Consider the following 19,647-nt stretch of genomic DNA (forward strand, 5'->3'; position numbering starts at 1 on the left):
AGAATGAAAAGAAGAAGAAGAAGAATGAAAAGAAGAATGAAAAGAAGAAGAAGAAGAAGAAGAAGAAGAAAAGAAGAAGAAGAAGAAGAATGAAAAGAAGAAGAATGAAAAGAAGAATGAAAAGAAGAAGAATGAAAAGAAGAATGAGAAGAATGAAAAGAAGAATGAAAAGAAGAAGAAGAATGAAAAGAAGAAGAATGAAAAGAAGAAGAAGAGGAATGAAAAGAAGAATGAAAAGAAGAAGAAGAAGAATGAAAAGAAGAAAGAGAAGAATGAAAAGAAGAATGAAAAGAAGAAGAAGAAGAATGAAAAGAAGAAGAAGAAGAATGAAAAGAAGAATGAAAAGAAGAAGAAGAAGAATGAAAAGAAGAAGAAGAATGAAAAGAAGAAGAAGAAAAAGAAGAAGAATGAAAAGAAGAAGAAGAATGAAAAGAAGAAGAAGAATGAAAAGAAGAAGAATTCCAGTACAGCAAAAAGTGTATCTGCAGAGAGCTCCGCTATTTCTGACAGTTCTCTGACAGTTCCTTCACATTTACAGCGGTTGAAACATTGTATCTATTTGTTTCCGAATAAAAACATCTGTATCCTAAATGGAAACAAATAGATACAATGTTTCAACCGCTGTAAATGTGAAGGAACTGTCAGAGAACTGTCAGAAATAGCGGAGCTCTCTGCAGGGACACTTTTTGCCGGCTGTAGAAGGGATGAAAATCGGCCAATCGGGAAAAATTCGATTCGCGCATCCGAAGTTTGTTAATATTCGGATTCAGTGCGAATCGAATTTTTCCTAATATTCGAAACGAATTCCACTTCGCCAAGTTCGATTCGCTCATCTCTAGAGATCAGCTTTACAAAATAACCTCTGTGCCCCCCCCCCCCTCCAAAAAAAAAAAAGAGGCAGGCAGAGGACAAAGGATAAGTCGCTAGTATTGCATTTCCCCGGCAGCTGATATTTAACCATCACTGACATGTTATACCTTATTTTCTTTTCAGTCTTTGTGTAAAGATGGCCATATTAGCACAGGCATGGCTTTGCTTCCTCATGTCAACAATGAACAATGAGCAGCACAGTAGTGACATCACCAAATCTCACTCCAAATCTGAGATCTAAGGCAGCAATGCCACAGATCTCATACTGCAGATATACAGCTATGAGCCTGAAGGTACAGCAGTGCCTAGGCACGTTCCCATAGGAAGGAAGTGCAGTGCTATTTTGTAAGAATCCAAGACACAAGGTATATATTTTTAGGGCACTACCTAGGTACAATAAACATCTTGACTTGTTCATTTTAGGTACACGTTAAAAAAGGTGAATTGAGTAGACTTGCAGACTTTAGCATGGATGTGCTGTTTTCTGTACAGCGTTAGCAGTGTACTAATTGATTTAACTTATCTGAAGCCTCTTTTAAACCCATATTTTACTGCCATTCAGATTGCTTGTCAGACTAAAGTGTGACACAGAGCAAAGTGGACATTTCCTTGAAGCAACAGAATCTCATGAGTAACAATAAATTTGCCCAGTGAGCAAGATTAAGTACCTGTTCACATGTGAGGCTCTGTCCTTGCTGACACCAAACTATCGGCCACAACTGTTAATTACATTTGTAATTGGGAATTTACAAATTGTCCAACTTCACTTACAGTTCATTATAATATGGATCAATGGCACAGTACTAATGATAATCATTTCTTATTGATTGCTTAGCAAATGTGCGGAAAACTGTCAGGAGAAATTTCTTTATAATTCTTTTGGGGTAGCTATAGGGATCAAGCCAGAGATGCTTAAAGGACTATATAGGCAACAGCTGTTCTGGCAATATCCTAAATATATTTTCACTGCAGTTTTATATTTCTATCAAATATTAGTCAGTAGATTTCTTGATTGCATATTTGGCAGCTGTATCTTATTACCAATGACAGCCCTGTCTTTATGAAGATTTGCTCTTATTCTTTTTAACCATAAAAGGAATTTCATTTTTATCTTTCTCTTTATTTATAGATTAGATAGATAGATAGATAGATAGATAGATAGATAGATAGATAGATAGATGTTTAGGTTTTTTCTCAGTAGATGCACTCGCAGTCAAGCACACAGCCACTCTTTTGGCTCAGTAATCAATCTAGGGGTATTATTTTTTGGATGCTTTATTGCAAACTTGAACTTGAATGCAGGGTAAGTGTGGGATACTTTAGCAACATTGAAAAGTAACTCGAGGATACTAATCTTCCTCCTAAAGAATCTGAACATGGTCCTTGCAGCAGCAAATGATGGGCTGAGCTACATTGAGACATCATGAACAATGCCCCCTTTAAGTGATGCTGATTCTAATGCAAGAGGAATAGCAGAAGCACACAATCACTGGGATCTTCCACACTGGTCTGTACTCACTAATGTCCTAGGATAATTGGATACCTCTTTCCAATGTCTTCCACTTTTATTGTGAAGTCTTCGGACCAGATCCCCAAAAGAAGTCTCTCAATCTGCTCCAGCAATGTTCAGTAAAATAGGCTCCCCCACTAGCATAGCTGGGACCTTGATGAGCAGTAGAAAGCACAGCTGGCAACAGCCCTTCAGGCTTGGAGCTCCTTCTCATGAACAATAACCCTTCTGTTCCAGGCCACAGACTATTTATGTAACTGCCGGACCCCCCCCCCCTCTCCCAGGTGATTCCGTTAGAGAACTACTTCCTCGCCGCTGGAACACAGGAAGGTATTATAGCTGGGCATTGCACCCAAAAACTAGACAACGCTAGCTTAGTTGCAAACCTGGAACTACTTTATTGAACAGAAATACGGGTTTATATACACTTCAAGAATAGGTGCAGTCCCCCACATGAACAATAAAAACAAACATTACTCATTGGGATAAACATCCCACACTGATTGGTTACAAGGTCGAGTTGACACCAGACTAATCCCATCATGTAGGAACCTCCAAGAGGACTAGCCAACAGACAGAAATAATAGGTGACTCAATTAACAATGGGACAAAGACACAAAGGTAAACACATCACACCTTAGTAAACAGACTACAGCAAGAGACTTCCAGATCAGGTTGTTTTGAGCTGATTATATTAACATTTGCTTAGGAGGGGGGTTGTAACAGTCAATGTTTGTTTGGGCACAGAGACCTTAAATCTGTATCCTGGTTCTAAAGTTCTCAGAGTCTGTTTTGGGGAGACATGAACTTGAATCAAAAGTAAAATTACTCCAAAATGTCCCCCAGGCACACACCTCCCAAAGAATAGAGCCCCCTCAAATGCCAGGGCCCATAGTCAGTAGGCAAGAAGCTATCCTGCAGTCTCCACCAAAAGACCCTGTCCCAGTTAGGTCTGTCACAGGCACAATCTGGGCACCACTGCCCCCAAGGAATTGGCTGGGACTGCATAAAAATTTAGCAGCTGATTTGACTCTCCCAACCAACTATTTTCCAGGTTCCTCCAGAAAACAAGGGGAAGCAGCCAACCTTGCAGCCAGTGAGACACAAAACAGACCAAACTAATTGCAGGCAGCTCAACTGATTACAGCGAACTAGTAACTAAATTTACCAAACCTATCACCTATCTAGGAGGGTGCTACGTATAGATGATAATGTCAGAGAGAAAAATAGAGAGGGAACAGATAGAGAGATAGAGTGGGATAGATAGATAGATAGATAGATAGATAGATAGATAGATAGATAGATAGATAGAAAAAGCTATGAACACCACATGAATTCATTAATTTTACTGCTTTGCATTGTATCTTATATTTCAAATGATACCAAGCAGCTGTTTTAAACCTTATACTACTGACATGAGAAAGCAATAACAGCAATTTGCGCATAAAATAAAAACTGTTAGGCCAAACCACCGTCAGACAGAAGCCAGTAATGCAGCTTTTTAACGTTCATATCCGATTCATATTATGCATAGCTAGCACATAAATATTCATTATGCTAATTTAAATGGCTTTGTCTTCCAAGTGGAACTTATTTTAAAGATTAAAAATAAACAGGATGTGGAATAATGCATGATGGGGATTCACATGAAGAGGCCGGTACAGCGTTTAGGCCATTTTCCTTAGCTCCAATCCTCAATTATAGCTCAGTAAGTGGTGCTGCACAGTATACTATAGGCCAGTATAGAAGAATCCCGTAGCTGAGCTGGGGAACTTGCTCAAGCATTACTTTAAAAGATGCTGACGCCTAGTGCATTCTACAGAATTCGCTGTGCTGCTGCTTCAGTCTCCTCAAATTATAATGTAGACCTAAGGTGGCGTATGACAACTTGGCTTAGCGATGAACTCTGTGATGTGACAGTTCCTTGATATTCTCCAAGGCTAGAACTACCAACTACTGTGGCTTCCTCGGTGCTGACTTCACATGCCTGAGAAATTAGTGTAGTCTATACCAGAGCTCCTGAGATTTTACAGCTATGATGCTAGTATATAAATGGAAAGATTCCAGCTTCACAGTGAAAGGCAAATGATGAAATATTTTGAAGATATTTTTTATTTAGTTATAAAATGGTACTTTTCTCCATCTGTGCGGGGTGGGCTTTTGCCATAATGTAAGCATTTGCATTGCATATTTGTACATTATAGCACACTTGCATACAGGAGTGCCCTCAACACTGGCTTGCTGCCATCATTTTCTCCGCCACTTTCCCAGGTAGGTCATCCTTCCTATTTGGCCATTGGGCAACCACTGATGATGGAACTACTGCACATGCATAACCTCTCTGGCAACTGGTTACATTTGCTGCGTGAATACACTGTACTGTGCATGGATCGCAGACAGTGTACGCATAAAAAAACAAAATTACTAGGGGAACAAGCAAGACATGTACCAATGCAAAAAAAAAATAAAAAATACAATTCAGTGAGAAGAGGTTCTTTTCATGCCTTTTAATGCCACCACATTACATTGTACAGCCACACAATCACTTTCTTTGCCCACTGAAACTCCCCCCACCGTGCTGTCCCACCATAGCGGGTGCTGTTGGTTTGGAGGGGAGCAGCAAACATCCATTTGATGATCTTCTTAACTGCAAAGGCCCCGGAAGCAACCTGTATTACGTTCCTTCTGGTTTCTGATGTCACTTTCCCTGGCCACTGCAGGCAGAAAAGAACTTAATGGCGCACGACCTGCTTCAATGGAGGGCAGATGAAACATCAGGGGTGTAAAAGACCCCTGAATTCTTATTAGGGAGAACCTGTCAAAAATAATTTATATCACATGGGGAACTTATGATATCACAATGTGATATAAATAAAGTTTAAGTTAAAAAAGTAAACAAATAAAGTTACACACAAGCCTCTAGCAATCTCCCCCCCCACACACACACACACACACACACACACACACACACACACACACACACACACACACACACAAACAAAAAAAACGAATTTTGAGTCCACCCTGCTCTCACATACACGCACATGTTAACCCACCCACTGGGGGGCGACTATATACAAAACATCACTTGCAGTACATGATACGCATTCCTGTACATGCCAGAATGTGATCCAAAATTCAAGTGCCAATATTCACAGTTATAGTGGTAGTAAACTCTCATTTATATTTTTACCTACAGGTAAGCTTATAATAAAGTAAAATGAAGATCTCCTAAATGTGCACCATTTAGGAGATATTCTACAGAGCTGCAGCCAGTGACATTACCAGCACATGCACTCTGAAGGGCATACCTGTGCTGTTCCTTCAGAGCTGTCGAAACTCCCACACGCATGCGCAGGAGTGAATTCATCGGCAGCTCAGCCATTCAAGCAGGTGCAGCTCAAGAACCCGGAAACAAGAACGGGTTAAATTTTGACATGTTGGGCATTTACTCAGGGCAACTTCATCTTTTAGAATTTACCAAAAAAATTGGGTAATATCTTACATTTATGTGGCCTAAAATATACTTTAGTGTATTATTTACTGAAAATGTGTGTTTGAAAAACTACTGTAATTACCACCATCTTATTCTCCAGGGTTTCTGCGAGCAGAAAATATATAACATTCAGAGTTTTAACTAATTTAAATTATCAATAAAAAATAAATAAAAAGAAATTGTAACCAATTGAAATGTTATTACTTGCAATACATTAAAATGGACATTAGGCAGTGGCCTACTATACAGGGTTAATTACATTCATAGAACAGCCCTCTATAACTTGTATTTCTGAATAGCAGGACTTGGATAATAAGCTAATAAGCAGAGTGTCTGGAACTACATTTCCCAGGGCAGGTAGTGTGTGGGCAGGAGCATATAAATATCAAAGCCCGGAAGATTGGCCAGGAGAGTGCGTAGGGAGATTGAGGGAGAAGGAGGTGTGCTATCGGCTGAAGTGCTGAACTAGGCCGCGGAGCCAGGATTGGAGAGAGAGAGAGCAGAAAAAACTCCTGGCCTGCCATGTTGCTAAGCAGGCCCGCTCTGACATCAGGAGACAGAGCAGAACACCAAGTCTGAACCAGGGGGTCCGTGGACTGTCTCTATCCATTGGGAAAGGCGGATTGCAGCAATTCGCCGAACCACATTGAGAGACCCATGCATCCACTAACAAAGTGAACATTGATAGTTTGTCACATCAGTTATCTGCTTGCACATAGTTGTGAACATCACATACAATTGCCACAGTCTGCAGCCTAGTTATATCAGCACCATTGTTGGAATGTATCTGCAGTACAGTTATCACTCAAGCTGACCTCGGGATATACATTTACAGATCAAGCTACAGTAGTGCCAACTAAATCAACAAGTCCATTTCCCTCTCTGGAGAGCTGGATTCCTACTACTGTTCATCTTTTGCTTTTGACATTCAGACTGAGTTGTGTTTGTCAATAGACATTTATGTTAATTGTTGCTATTTACTACTTCAAGCTCAATTCATGGTTAGAGCTCTTAAAGGGAACCTTGAACTAATTCTTTACCATCAATCAGAAAGAAAAATCTCCTTTTCTTACTATCTTTGAGGTTACCACCCTAAGGAACTACCATCCACCCCTTGATTCAACTTCAAACCAATTGGGTCCCAACAAGCGTGCAGAATACATTATAGAGCTCTTTAAGGGGACACTGCCAATTATAACTGTGTGTGAGTCCATTTTACAGGTGTGATTTACCTGGATCACCAGAGCATGGTGGTGTCAGCAGAGGTTGGGCTTTCAATGAGAGGTCCAGATTGATAGGGAACCCCCAAAAGTACTAAGCAACCCTTAAGGGGGTAGTGCTACAAAATGTCATGGGGTTTCCCCCTAAAGTTCTATCTGATCTGGGTATCCAGGAAAGAGAGGGTAGTGAGCATGTGGCCAATCATCTTTTACCAGGCCAGGCCAAATGTCTTTCAACATTGAGGGAATACCATGTAAATGGAGGTAACAAAGCCCCCCCCCCTTCTCCAATCACCACAAGGCATCTTGTCCCAATTCTGAGGGAAAAGGGCTTCTTCCCCAAATAATTTCCCCCAAACAGGATGTGGAGGATATCAATTGTCAAGCCCAGCTTTCAGTGATGTAAATCCTCATCAATCATGCTAACCTGATGACCACTGAGGTTTACCTGTCGTATTGCCATGGCATAAGTGACCATATTTAGTTACTTCTCCTAGGATCCCCAGTGCTGTCTATACATTACAGCAGTACTGGGAGTTTGGGTGGGCGAACATCCTCAAAGTGCCGCAATAGTTTGTACATGAGCTGCAAATAGGACAGCTTTTCTTTGTAAGTTTTTTTTCCCCATAGGAGATATTTCCCTTCACTTCCTGTCCTGTAGACACAGCAGGAGGTGTGAAAAAATGCCTCAAAGTGAGAGAGTTGCCCTTTTAGACAGTTGTCTTCAAAACAAGTATCCTCATTAAAAGAGTCCCCCTTATTCGCAAGGACAAAGAGAGAAAGTGAATCTCCCTACCAAGGGTGCAAACAGTAGTACAAACATGAGATAGGTTTTAACCCCTCAACACCTAATCCCCAAAAAAGTGATGACATTAGATACACCTTTAATAGACACTGTCAACATGACCATTCAAGGCAAAATAAAAATGTAATATATAATGTAAATATATGTTTAAGTAAAAAAAAAATCCCCAGCACTGAGCCTTGCTAGTCGGCTGACAAGTTCTATGACAGCTCTTTTAGTTTATAATAAAAACAGGTGCCATTTGCATACCTTTGTACATATATGTGTAATATTTACTTTGCATCAGTGTGCTTTGCTTAGTGTGGCCTTGCATTGCAAAGTTGCTAACAATAGGACATCTGTAGCAGTGACTGAATTAAAAAAATATTTCATGTCAGTTTTTTTCCTATGGATAGATACACCCTTTTTTTTTTTTTAAACTTAGTTTATTGAAAAACATTGCACATACAAATTATACTTGTTACGCCAATACAATGGCAAAATACTATGCAGAAAATAGTATATACAAAGGGAATTGTCACAGCTCTGGAGTATCAAAGCCTGTAAATTAAACACATACTGCAGCAACAAATGGGTACATCCATGAATAAGAACACTCGGAAAAAAACAAACAAGAAGAAGAAATTTACATTAAACAAGTAACAAAAAAAAACAACCCCAGAAGCAATCAGACATAAGAATACTGAACACATGTATGTTATTAGACTGAGTGGTTCCACCCAGGCACCCAGCACAATAAAAGTTACGAAAGGAAAAATAAGAAGGGCACAATGTTAGTAGTTGTCCCAAAAATCATAATAATACTCTGACTTCCAGCCCAAACAGGGGTAGTAGCAAGAACAGCGAGGAGGGTTTCACTTAAAACAGAGAGTACCTAAGGTATGGGGTCAGAGAATAAAAGTAGAAGAGAGTCACTGGTGTCTTGTGTGTCCATCCAGGGTCCCCAGAGTCTAGTAAACTTCCCTGGACACCCTCTCACCTCATAAGTTAGCTTATAAAGTGGGAGGCTCTGATTAATTAAATGTTTCCACAATCTAATGAGCAGGGGGTCAGAAAGTTTCCAGTATAGGTCTTCCTGGCGTAATAGAGCAATATTGGTAAAAATCCTTTAGCTTTAGTAGTCAGTTCAATATCATCAAATACCCCAAGAAGACACCACTTAGGGCTACGTACATTGGGGAGATCAAAATGAACTGTCTGACCTCACCGCACAGCCAAACCATATGCATAAAGTTCCCTTGTTCTGACTCACATTTATGGCATGTGGGGGTGGAGCGTTTGTGCATAAGAAATAAATGCTTAGGTGTATAATACATTCTGTGTAAGTATCTCAATTGTATGAGCTTGTCCCTAGCAGAGGTTACAGTATCAGAATATGAGGCACACACCTCCTTCCAGTCATCTGGAGAGAGGTGCGGGATATCAACCAGCCACCTTTCTTGTACTTTAGTTAGCTGAGCGGAAGGTCTGTCCAATAGTAAGGAGTAATAGGTAGAAATAATTTGCATGTGATTAGATGAAAGAAGTGCACGCTCCACATTATAATTACTTAAAAAGCACCTCTCAGAGTCCCAGCTGCACCTCTGCTGCATGGCATAATTGTAAGTACCTGAAGTGCCACCCCAGGGGGATATGTAGCTCTCTCAATTATATAAAAGTTTTAAATACTCCCCCTTGATATAATTGATGAAGATAGGTCTGGTGGGATGTCTGGTGTGAATCGCTCTCTTAAGGTCATGCCACAGCATTTCAATCGGGTTGAGGTCAGGAATCTGACTGGGCCACTCCAGAAGGCGTATTCTGTGCTGTTGCAGCCATTGTTTTGTTGAATTACTTGTATGCTTTGGGTCATTGTCCTGTTGCATCACCCATCCTCTGCGGAGCTTCAGTTGGCAGACAGATGGTCGTACGTTTTCCTGCAAAATATCTTGATAAACTCTGGAATTCATTTTCCCATCAATGACAACAATCCGTCCAGGACCTGAGGCTTCAAAGCAGCCCCAAACCATGATGCTACCTCCACCATGTTTTACAGTGGGGATGAGGTTTTGATGTTGGTGTGCTGTGCCTTTTTTTCTCCACATATAGTGTTGTGTGTTCTTCCCAAACAACTCAGTCTTGGTTTCATCTGTCCACAGTATATTTTGCCAGTAGTGCTGTGGAACATCCAGGTGCTCTTTTGCAAACTTCAAACGTGCTGCAATATTCTTTTTGGACAGCAATTGCTTCCTCCGTGGTGTCCTCCAATGTACTCCATTCTTGTTTAATGTTTTCCTTATTGCAGATGTGTCAACAAAAATGTTAGCATGTGTCAGAGATTTCTGTAGGTCTTTAGCTGACACTCTGGGATTCTTCTTTACCTCATGCAGCATTCTGCGCTGTGCTCTTGCAGTCATTTTTACAGGACGACCACGCCTAGGGAGAGTAGCAACAGTGCTAAACTTTCTCCATTTGTAGACAGTCTGTCTTACCTTGGACACATGAACATCAAGGCTTTTGGAGATACTTTTGTAACCCTTTCCAGCTTCATGTAAGTAAACAATTCTTGATCGTAGGTCTTCTGAGAGCTCTTTTCTGCGAGGCATGGTTCACATCAGACAGTGCTTCTTGAAACCAGTAAACCCAAAACAGGTGTGTGTTTTTTAAGGGCAGGACAGCTGTCAGCAACACATCCAATATCATCACACTGATTGGCGTCAAAGTTGGCTCACTCCTGGCTCCAATTAGCTCTGGGAGAAGTCATTAAGCTAGGGCCTCAAATACTTTTTCCTCCCTGCACTGTGAATGTTTACATGTTATGTGCAAATAAACCATGGCAACATCTAATGTTTGTGTAGTATTATGTTCAGCAGACTGTGTTCTTCTATTGTTGTGACTTAGATGACGTTCAGAGCACATTTTTTTTTTTTTTTTTTTTTTTTTACCACCTCAAATGACTTCTATTTTATTTACCATTTACATTTGTATTTCAATGGTTTTTATTAATTTTAAACAGTATAAAACAGAGGCAACAAAACACGCCCACACAGGGGCTATCAATTGCATCGATAGAAAATGCATAATAGAGCAGACAACGCTCTAATTCCAATAAGGCAAAACGTATGCCCGCGCAGGGGCTATCAATGGCACATGGGTTACAATAACATCAGTGAAACTCAGATTATCGCACCTAAAGACAGCTGTCCACTGTCACATCAAAACAAACAGAAAAGGAAAGAGGAAAAGCAGAGAAGAAAGAAAGAGAAAAAAAAAAAAAAAAAAAAACACACACCAAAGAGCAAGGGTCCATGAGCGCCAATACAAAACTTCCTCACCTCCCTACACTGGCCGGGGGGAGCGTGGGAAAGGCATATTGCAACCACGGCTCCCATATTTTCAAAAATTTATGTTGAGAGTCATTGCATATACTCCACATCTGTTCATTGAGCATCATAGTAGTCATACGATCCCGCACCCCCTGAAAAAGTACAAACGGACTCTTCAAGGCCTGGGCAATTGTCCTAGTGGCCGATAAAAACAAATAGGAAGCCAACCGCTGTTGACGAGCCAAGAGGCCCGGTATGGGGCAATGAAGCAAAGCATACCGAGCATCCCGGCGTATGGAGAGATGAAACAAAGTGAAAAGGAGGCCAAACACACGAGACCAAAAACGAACCAACCTCGGGCATGACCACCAGATATGCAGTACATCGCCATGATGGCCACAACCCCGAAAACATCGATCACTACAGGCAGGGTTAGCCTGGGCCAAACGAGCCGGCACCCAATACCAACGAAACAATACCTTATAGGCTGCTTCCAGCGTGGTCGTATTAAACGAACATTTAGCTATGAGTGACCAGGCTTTATTCCAGTCCTCCGGATCCACAGCCACTCCCAGGTCGCGTTCCCACTGAACTACATATGAAAGAGAAGTGTGCGACGAGTATCTGTTCAAAGCTGCGTAAAGAAGGGAGATAAGGCCCGGGGCGCCCGGACGCTGCTGGCAAAGCCGTTCAAAGGCAGATTTCTGATATGGGAAAGCAGAAGTGGCCCTCAGCGAGAGTAGCCAGTGCCGCAATTGAAGGTACCGAAAAAATTCCACTGGGGGAACATCCCGAGACTCCCGGAGGACATTCCAGGTGGGAAAGGACCGAAAAATCAAAAAGTGTTGCACCTGTGAGAAACCATGAGCCACCCACCAAGAAAATGCCCTCGGGTGATCTAGACCCGGCGGGAAAAGAGGGTTATTAACGATTGGAAGCAAGGGCAAGAAAGGTGACATCAGACCACTCGAGTAACGTACCGAGTCCCAGACTCGTAGGCCATGGAGCAACATCGGACTCAGCGCCGTAGGGCGCAGGGCAGGGGGAAGCCATAGAAGTGTCGATAGTGCGATAGGGGCACAATTAGGTAGTTCCAGCAGGACCCAGAGAGGAACGTCGGAGGAAGCGTGCAACATAGACAGCGGGGCAATTTGGCTCGCCTGATAATACTTAGTTACATTGGGTACCCCAAGACCACCTTGGAGTCTATGAGCAAAGAGCGTATTTCTAGAAACTCTGGGATGCTTATTGGCCCAGATAAAACGCATAAACTTCGCCTGAAGCAACCGAAGAAAATGAGGGGGAACCCGCACTGGGAGGGTGCGAAAATAATATAACAATTTCGGCAAGATGGTCATTTTCACCGAGTGAACCCGTCCTATCCAAGACAGGTGCGGAAATTGCCAGGAATGCATAAGAGAAGATAAGGAGCTAAGCAAAGGATAATAATTTGCAGCAAAAAGGGAGTCATAGGTGGGGGTCAAGCGAATGCCCAAGTATTCAAGAGAAGAGGAAGCCCACCGGTAAGGGAAATGGGATTGTAGGCGTGAAACCAAATCTGAAGCCAAAGTAATATTGAGAGCAACGGTTTTATCCAAATTAATACGTAGACCCGAGATCAAGGAAAAGCGCTCAAGAACCCGTTGCAAATTAGGAAGCGTCGTCAGAGGATTAGTAAGGGTCAAGAGGGCATCGTCCGCAAAGAGGCTCAGCTTAAACTCCTGTCCCGCGTATGGAACCCCCGATACATTGCAGTCGGTCCGGAGCGCTAAAGCCAGTGGCTCAAGCGCCAGGACAAAGAGTGCCGGGGACAGTGGGCAGCCCTGCCTCGTCCCTCGCCCAACAGGAAAGGGATCCGAGAAATATCCAGCGTATTTAACGGAAGCCGAAGGAAAGGAATACAAGGCTTGAATCCAAGAGAGAATAGAATCCCCGAAACCCCAGCGAGACAGCACAAACCGCAGATATTCCCAGGATAGAGAATCAAAAGCTTTATATATGTCCAAGGACAATAAGAATCCTGGGATTTTCCGTTGTTGCAGAAAATGTATAAGATGGACCACCTTACGGACGTTATCACCTGCCTGCCTCCCGGGGACGAACCCTACTTGGTCCCTGTGGACCAGGCTACACAAATATTTATTGATGCGAAAACTAAGGATCTTGCCCAATATTTTCAAGTCTTCATTAAGAAGATAGATGGGCCGGAAGGCTTGCGGTTCCTGGACATCATCGGTCGTCTTAGGAATCATAGAGATATGTGCCCTAAGTGCGTCCGGAGAGGGCAAGGAGCCCTGTCGTAACTCATTAAAGTAGGCAGCTAAAAAGGGTGCCAATAGGGCTGAGAATATTTTATAATAAAGACCGGAGAAGCCGTCTGGACCTGGGGCCGCGGTGGACCGTAAAGATTTGATTGCTTGTAGCACTTCCGGTACGGTGACACCTGCGTTGAGGGCCGCCTGTGCTGCCTCGGTTAATCCAGGAAGATGGAGGTCCTGAAAGAATGCCTCTGCCTGGGCCACAGGGAAGGGATCTGGGGCAGCATAGAGGCGCGAAAGGAAGTCCGAGAATCGGGAAACAATCTGCTGGGGATTAGAAGTACAGCCACCCGTGGAAAGTCGAAGCCGAATCGGTTTATGGGGTTTCCCCACAGAATTTAGTTTCCTGGCTAGCATGGGACCGGGCTTATTAGCACACGAATAGAATTTATGTTTGGTCCAACGCAAGGCCCGTTCCGCCTCCGAAGAGGCAAGGAGGTCCAATTCTGTCGCCAGAGCGTCCCGAGCGCGTTTATGGGCCACGGATGGAGATGACTTCCAACGCGCATCCGCAGAGGCCAGGAGAGAATGAAGCTCCGAGAGTCGACGTTCCCGCTCCCGCTTCCGGACCGCAGCCAGCTGTATAACATGACCCCGCACCGTGGCCTTATGTGCTTCCCATAGGGGCACTGCTGAAGAGACCGATCCCGAGTTTTCCGTAAAGTATGTCCGTAAGAAGAATTCTATTTCTTGGCAGGTAGCCTGAGTGGTCAGTAAAGAGTCATTGATGCGCCAATGAAAAGGGCGTCGTTCTGACCCAGAAAGGGCAAGGAGGAGTACCAAAGGATCATGGTCTGACCAGGGTGAGGAGGGAATAGTTATCCGCCGGACCGAGGGGAGGTGCTGGACCTGCATGAATATATGATCAATTCTACAAAAACTGTCATGAGGGTTAGAATAGAACGTAAAGTCGCGTTCAGTTGGATGAAGTTCCCTCCAGACGTCCGCTAACCCCGCTGTCCGCAAAAGAGAGCACATACGTGCCTCCAGCACCAAGTCATGAGAGGGGGTCGCTCCTTGTGCGTAGCGCCTATCCAGTGTGGAATCCAAGGTAACATTCGAATCCCCCATAACAAGAAGAAGACCCTTAGAGTGTCGAGAAATAATGGTGCAAAGATGCGAAAAGAATTTATGCTGGAAACGGTTAGGCGCGTAGTAAGAGACAAAGGTAACCTCCTGGTCCCAGAGGGTGCCTTGCAGAAGCAAATACCTGCCCGTGGGGTCCGCTATATTCCGAGCACAGACAAAGGGGAGATTGCGTTTAAAAGCTATCAGAACACCCCGACGCTTCTCAGGAGCCGAGACCGTGTAAAAGATGGGATAGTGAGGTGAAAGATAACGCGGAGCAGAGGACTGAGAAAACCTGGTCTCCTGTAGACATACCACATCAATTTGTTGCGACTTGAGATGATGAAAAACTGTAGCCCGCTTCTGAGGCGAATTGAAGCCTTGAACATTATGTGAATATATTTTCAAAAGGGGTGAGGCCATGGCGGTATCAACGCAACACGCTCAGCAGAAAAAAGCCCAAAGCAGCCAGCAATTTCCACTCCCAATGGTGATCGGACCATGGCGTCCCGGAACCCTGCAGAAAACAAAAACAAAAAAAAACAGAGAAAAAGAGAAGAACAAAGAAAGAAAAAAGGAAAAAGACACAAAAAGTATACACAACAGTGCAATCGTGTCACACCAATGGTGACGTGCATCCTACACATGAAGGATACAGTTAGGGGTAACTCTACCACCGGACACATGGCTGCAAATGAAAACATCAAAACAGAAGCCCTCAGGGGGCAAAAAGGCAATGTACATAATAGAATATAGTAAATCTTAATAAGCTAAAAGTCCCAGGAGCAGGAACCTCCGCGACAACCTCCCCATAGAAACCCGGAGAACCACAGGGGCCAACCCCCCTCCACCCAACCAGGCCCACCGGGTCAACCTCCCACCCCGGAGCCCAAGGGAACCATCACCCAATGCCACAAACGTAGACCCAAGCACCATCACATGGACCCAAAACAGGCTGCGGCAGCAAAAAGTCCCGATTCCTAAGTCCAGGAAGAGACCCCCCCCAACCCGGGATGAAACCCAAAAGGGCAAGCCGGAGCAGTCTCAACCTAGAATGTCGACAAACCGGGGAGGCCGTAAGGGCCAAACTCACGATCTCGTCAGGGTAGTCCCTCGGTGAGACGATATGTGGGAGTTCCAAGGCGCATCTTCAGCCTGGAGAAGAACAGGAAGGACTTGATCGCGAAGGGGTCTGAGGGAGAGCCCCCCTCCTGGTGGACGACCGCTCCCAGATGCGGCCCAGAGCGGGCGGCCTTGCCGAGGATCCAGATGAATGACCCGGGCGAGAGAAGATGTAGAGATTCCAAGAGAGAATGGGCCTCCTCCGGCGTAGCCACAGAATGACTGCGGCCCTGGTAGGTGAAGGTGAGGCGGAACGGAAAGCCCCAGGCATATTTAATTCTGTGTTTCACCAGGACCGAAGTGAAGGGCTTCAACTGGCGTCGCTTCTGGAGAGTGGTCTGAGAGAGGTCCGCGAAAAGCTGGTAGCGGTGCCCCTGGAAGCTAAGATCAGGGTTATTTCTGGCCGCCAAGAGGATAGTTTCCTTAGTGCGGTAATAAGTAAACTTGATGATAATGTCCCTCGGGGGCCCATCCGGTCGTCTGGGGCCCAAAGAACGATGTAAGAACGATGTATGCGGTCAAATTCGAGCCGGTCAATGGGAATAGCGGGTGTCAGCAGTAGCAGTGGAGGTAAGATCCGTGACCGTTTCCGGAATACCCCTTAACCGCAAATTGCCACGGCGGGAACGGTTTTTGAAATCCTCAAGCCGCAGTAGTGCGTCCGTCAATTCCTTCTTAAGGTCGCACAGGTCCTGTTCGTGATTTTCAATGACCGTGGCCGCAGCGTCCATTTTATCTTCGAGATCATTCGTCCGATTGCCCAAATCCCGAATTTCCCGCGAAAGACGGTCGGCCAGCTTGGAGGTAGCGGAGGACAATTCTGATTGCAACATACTTTTAAAGCGGCGCAGGAGCTCGGCATCCCGCAGGGATGGAATGTGCGACTGCCAGGATGGCTCGGGATCCAGGTCCTCCCCACTGCCAGGATCCATCTCACCTGCAGGTAGTGATGGCAGGGGACCCAAACTTGCAGCCAGGGCTTCAGCTGTTGTCCCGGGCGAAAACCGCGAATCCGCGGCCGGGGTCCTGGAAGCCTCCGGCGGCCGGCCCAAAATCGAGGCCGCGGCTTCACCCGCGATCTCCGGCGGGTAGGCCGCAACCTCCCGAACGGTCCGTCGGACGCTGGAGGTGCGGGCGGCCGGGGTTTTTTTCCCCATCAGGGTGCTAGAAGGACAGGGAGGAAGCGGAGGGACCCCCCCTGAGGGTCAGAAATCGGCCGATTTGTCCGGTGGCCAAGACAGTAAATTAATAGGCAGCCATCCTGGCTGCTGCTCACGAGCGCCCCCCGTTCAGAGCACATTTTAAGCCCAATTCATGAAAAACTCCACGTAATCCCAAGGGGTTCACATACTTTTTCTTGCAACTGTATTTTAACTAGGCACTTACAAATTCTACTATACTGATTAGCAGAGATAAGACCAGTACATGACATGCGCAGTAATACAAATATCAAGTAAAGAAGGTTAAAAGGCTTAAAATAAACCTGCGGCAATATCCTATGGGATTAAGTAAATGCTGCAGTATAAACTCTCAGTGTCTGCTCCCCCCCTCCAATGCTGCTGGCCACCACCATGAAATGGGTATGCTGATAGTCACTTTATGAATATCCGGTTAAGTGGTTATAGTGAATAGAGATGAGCGAATTATTCAAAAATTCGATTTGGCTGATTCGCCGAATTTGAGGAAGAAATTTGATTCGATGCGAATTTATTCGCTGCGAATTTAACTTATAAAAAGGGTTTCTAGGCTTCAGAGAGCCTTTATATTAGTGCAGAACACTGTACCTTTAATTTAAATGCCCTTGGAGATGAGGAAGGAGAAGGAGAAGGAGAAGGATGAGAAGAAGGAGAAGGATGAGAAGAAGGAGAAGGATGAGAAGAAGGAGAAGGATGAGAAGAAGGAGAAGGAGAAGGATGAGAAGAAGGAGAAGGAGAAGGATGAGAAGAAGAAGGAGAAGGATGAGAAGAAGGAGAAGGATGAGAAGAAGGAGAAGGATGAGAAGAAGGATGAGAAGAAGGAGAAGGATGAGAAGAAGGATGAGAAGAAGGAGAAGGATGAGAAGAAGAAGGATGAGAAGAAGAAGAAGGATGAGAAGAAGGAGAAGGATGAGAAGAAGAAGAAGGATGAGAAGAAGAAGAAGGATGAGAAGAAGGAGAAGGATGAGAAGAAGGAGAAGGATGAGAAGAAGAAGAAGGATGAGAAGAAGGAGAAGGATGAGAAGAAGAAGAAGAAGGATGAGAAGAAGAAGAAGGATGAGAAGAAGGAGAATTCCAAGCCGGCAAAAAGTGTATCTGCAGAGCTCCGCTATTTCTTAGCGGAGCTCTGCAGATACACTTAGCGGAGCTCTGCAGATACACTTTTTGCCGGCTTGGAATTCTTCTTATTTTCATCCTACTTCTTCTTCTTCACCCTCATCCTCATCCTCAGAAGAAGAAGAAGAGGATGAGGATGAGGATGAAGAAGAAGAAGAAGAAGAAGTAGGATGAAAATAAGAAGAATTCCAAGCCGGCAAAAAGTGTATCTGCAGAGCTCCTCTATTTCTGACAGATACACTTTTTCCCGGCTTGGAATTCTTCTTATTTTCATCCTACTTCTTCTTCTTCTTCATCCACATCCTTATCCTCTTCTTCTTCTTCTGAGGATGAGGATGAGGATGAAGAAGAAGAAGAAGAAGTAGGATGAAAATAAGAAGAATTCCAAGCCGGCAAAAAGTGTATCTGCAGAGCTCCGCTAAGTGTATCTGCAGAGCTCCGCTATTTCTGACAGTTCTCTGACATTCACATTTACAGCGGTTGAAACATTGTATCTATTTGTTTCCATAAATGGAAACAAATAGATACAATGTTTCAACCGCTGTAAATGTGAATGTCAGAGAACTGTCAGAAATAGAGGAGCTCTGCAGATACACTTTTTGCCGGCTTGGAATTCTTCTTATTTTCATCCTACTTCTTCTTCTTCTTCTTCATCCTCATCCTCAGAAGAAGAAGAAGAATGAAAAGAAGAAGAAGAAGAATGAAAAGAAGAATGAAAAGAAGAAGAAGAATGAAAAGAAGAAGAAGAAGAAGAATGAAAAGAAGAATGAGAAGAATGAAAAGATTCTTCTTCTTTTCATTCTTCTTTTCATTCTTCTTCTTCTTTTCATTCTTCTTTTCATTCTTCTTTTCATTCTTCTTCTTCTTCTTTTCATTCTTCTTCTTCTTCTTTTCATTCTTCTTTTCATTCTTCTCATTCTTCTTTTCATTCTTCTTCCTATTCTTCTTTTCATTCTTCTTCTTCTTTTCATTCTTCTTTTCATTCTTCTCATTCTTCTTTTCATTCTTCTTCTCATTCTTCTTTTCATGAAGAAGAAAAGAAGAATGAGAAGAATGAAAAGAAGAATGAAAAGAAGAAGAAGAAGAATGAGAAGAAGAATGAAAAGAAGAATGAAAAGAAGAAGAAGAAGAAGAATGAAAAGAAGAAGAAGAATGAAAAGAAGAATGAAAAGAAGAAGAAGAATGAAAAGAAGAAGAAGAAGAATGAAAAGAAAAAGAAGAAGAATGAAAAGAAGAATGAAAAGAAGAAGAAGAATGAAAAGAAGAAGAAGAAGAATGAAAAGAAGAATGAAAAGAAGAAGAAGAAGAATGAAAAGAAGAAGAAGAAGAATGAAAAGAAGAATGAAAAGAAGAAGAAGAATGAAAAGAAGAATAGGAAGAAGAATGAAAAGAAGAATGAGAAGAATGAAAAGAAGAATGAAAAGAAGAAGAAGAAGAATGAAAAGAAGAAGAAGAAGAATGAAAAGAAGAATGAAAAGAAGAATGAAAAGAAGAATGAAAAGAAGAATGAAAAGAAGAAGAAGAATGAAAAGAAGAATGAAAAGAAGAAGAATCTTTTCATTCTTCTCATTCTTCTTTTCATTCTTCTTCTTCTTCTTCTTTTCATTCTTCTTCTTCTTCT

Source organism: Staurois parvus, unplaced genomic scaffold (assembly GCF_062004578.1).
Source record: "Staurois parvus isolate SC_StPar_1 unplaced genomic scaffold, SC_StPar_1.0 ptg000876l, whole genome shotgun sequence".
Classification (NCBI taxonomy): Eukaryota; Metazoa; Chordata; class Amphibia; order Anura; family Ranidae; genus Staurois; species Staurois parvus.